Source organism: Trichosurus vulpecula, chromosome 3, assembly GCF_011100635.1.
Source record: "Trichosurus vulpecula isolate mTriVul1 chromosome 3, mTriVul1.pri, whole genome shotgun sequence".
Lineage (NCBI taxonomy): Eukaryota > Metazoa > Chordata > Mammalia > Diprotodontia > Phalangeridae > Trichosurus > Trichosurus vulpecula.
This window is the reverse complement of record NC_050575.1, coordinates 413,435,682-413,439,000: the sequence shown is the minus strand read 5'-3', so window position 1 is coordinate 413,439,000 and position 3,319 is coordinate 413,435,682.

Sequence of the window (3,319 nt, the reverse complement as noted above, 5' to 3'; positions counted from 1 at the left end):
CCTTCTCGGGGCATCATCACTAGGTGAATATGTTTCATATCCATACTTCCAAGAGCAGAATTACTATGGACTTGGGACCTTTTAAATTTGCCTTATCCAACCATGAGTCAAACAATGACTATATGTTTGTATGTATATGTATATATGTAGATGAATATATGTGTATTTATATTTATATATGCATGCTTATACACATGTATGTGTATGTATATACTTATACACACATACATACAAACACAGAGAACATAAGTTCCTTGAAGACAGGGGATGTGTCATTTTTTGTCTTTGCATCTCTAGAGTCTGGCACAGGATATAGAACATAGAGGGTATTTATTAATTGATGAATGATTGAAAAGGAAGACTTAGGAAGTACCTGATATAGTCACCAATGTGTCAAGGATATGTGGAGAATCTTAAACCACTGATGGTGATCTTTGAAATATTATGGAAGACGGGAGGTGCCACAGTGTCAGAGAAGGAAAAATGATATCCCAGTTTTCAAAAAAAAAGGAAGAGAATAGAGTCTGTAAGTGAGGTAATCAACCTTGATATTAATTCTTAGCAAAATTCTAGACTGTATTATTAGAGGGATGGTTAATAACCCCCTAGGAAAGGAAGCAGTGGCCACAATGATCCAGCATGCTTTCTTCTAGAAGATCTCAACAGGTTAACCTTATTTCCATTTTGGCAATTACAAAAGGCATAGATAAGGGAGCAGAATGATATTAATAGTTTTCTTAGATTTCAACAAGCTATTTTATAACATTCCTCATTTCATTATTATGGAAAAGATGGAGCAGCATGGGCTACACAAGAGATTGTCTATTGTCTGTCAACTTAAATTGATTCAGAGCCTGGTCATCCAGTCTTTCCTAGAAGGCCTCTAAGGACTGAAAACCACCTCCTCCCACATCCTGAGTCTCACCCAAGAGTAGATTGAAATTGGCTTAGAAAGAGGTTTTGTTATTTCCATTTTTGTGCATACCTGTTTGTTTAAATATGATCTCCCCTATTAGAATACAAGCTCCTTGAGGGCAGGAACTATTTTTGTTGTCTTTGTAGCCTCAATACTCAGCTCCTGGAATATAGTAAGGGTTTAATAAATGTCAAATAAATGTTTGACTGAGAATTACAGAATTTCAAATATGGAAAAGACTTCAGTGCTCAGTGGTCCTCTAGTCCAGTGCTTCTTAAACTGTGGGTTGTGACCCCATATGGGGTCATAAAAAAATGTGGCAACAGTAAAAGATTTCTAAACACACAATGACCAAAAATTAGTTAAAAATTAAGCACATAGAGGGGTAGCTAGGTGGCGTAGTGAGTAGAGTGCCGTCCTTGGAGTCAAGAGGGCCTGAGTTCAAATCTGACCTCAGACACTTGATACACTTACTAGCTGTGTGGCCCTGGCCAAGTCACTTAACTCCAATTGCCCTGCCTTCTCCCCTCCAAAAAATACTAAACCCACAATGAATCCGAGGTGTTTCTGGCAGCTCTTGCCCATGTTGTATCACTCAACTTCCCTGCAGTCTTGGTTCTAAACACAAAGTATGTGCACTTTGCACTGTGCACACCCTCAGACCATGCAATGCCAAGAAATGCTGTCAAATCATGAAAGGGGGTTGCTAGTGAGAAACCCTGTTCTAGTCCAGCCCATAGAACAAAAGAATCCCTGCTGTGGCCTGGTGAATCTACCATGTACCATTTGGCACATTTCACTTTTAGGGAGCTCTAATGGCCAAGAAGTTCTTGTAGTTTTTAATGCAAACTTTTCAATGTAATGGGAGTGATCAGGGGCTAATTAATTATATAATTATTATATGATTATATAGTTAATTATATAATTATTAATTATAATCATATAATAATAATTACAAAGGCATAGGTAGCATGCTATTTACCAAATTCTAAGAGGACACAATGATGGCAGAGCTAGATAGTCCAAGGCTTGGCCAAGGAAGACTCCCCAAAGGGCAAGACAGGCTAGAATGTTGGGATGAATGGAATAAGGTGAGATACATTAATCTGGTTTGGCTTGTCCTTCTCCTTAGCCCTAGAAAGCACAACTTGGAGCAGAGCAGAGAACTAGGTCAGACATCAAAAAAGCCAAGGTCATCTGCTGCATCCTGGGCCATCACCAACCCTCCTGACTTTTATCTTGCCACTGGGCTTTGGAAGACTTTAGAAGGAACTGGAAATTGAGGGGATGCCCATCAATTGGAGAACGGCTGAACAAGTTGTGGTATATGAATGTAATGGAATACTATTGTGCTCTAAGAAATGGTGATCAGGAAGATTTCAGAAAAAAACTGGAAAGACTTATATGAACTGGGGCTAAGTGAAATGAGCAGAATCAGGAGAACAAAGTACACAGCAACAGCCAGTGATGACTGACTTTGATAGACTTAGCTCTTCCTAGCAATGCAAAGATCTAAGACAACTCCAAAAGACTCACGATGAAAATGCTGTCCACTCCAGGAAAAGAACTATGGAGTCTGAATGCAGAGTGAAGCAGACTGCTTTCTTTTTTTTGTTTGTTTTGTTTTGTTTTATGTTTTTCTTTCCCATAGTTACTCCTATTCGTTCTAATTCTTCTATACAACATGATTAATGTGAAAATATGTTTAATAGGAATGCATATGTACAGCCTATATCAGATTGCATGATGACTTGGGGTGGCAGAAGAGAGGGGGGGAGAATATTTAAAACTTATGGAAGCGAATGTTGAAAACTAAAAATAAATTAACTTATTAAAAAAGAAAGACTTTAGAAGAGTGAGGCTGATGACTTTGTGCAGCTCCTTCTCACTTATATCCAGTTCACAGACCAGTCAAGGCATCACCCTATGATGTCATTGGTACCCCTCAAAAATGAAGGACAAACAACAAATGCTCTGTTGTACCTCTTGAGAGGTACAATTCTGGAGGAAATAGCCTTTGTGTCCAGGTAGAAAAGAGTCATTTCCCAGAGGCATAATGTATCAGGAGTGCCGAGTTTATAATCTCAAAGAGGATCATAAACATGTCTGAAAGGTTCGGAACCGCCGGATATAAGAAACTCTCAAAGTAGAAGGCAGAAGAATCAAAACATTTATTTAGGCTCCACAGTAACCAACCCATGAACCAGAAGCCCCATTTTGATATGTTGATCAAAATCTTCCAGGCCCAATAAGTACGCCTTGCAAGAGTAACCAGGAGGCTACAGAGAAGCATGATTGCGTAAAGCAAAATCATGCTTCCCCCTCGATGGTAATAAGATTACCCACTGGCCTGAAGTCTTTGTTCAGCTTCCTCCCGTAGATCAGCTCTGCTACTGGCAGCTC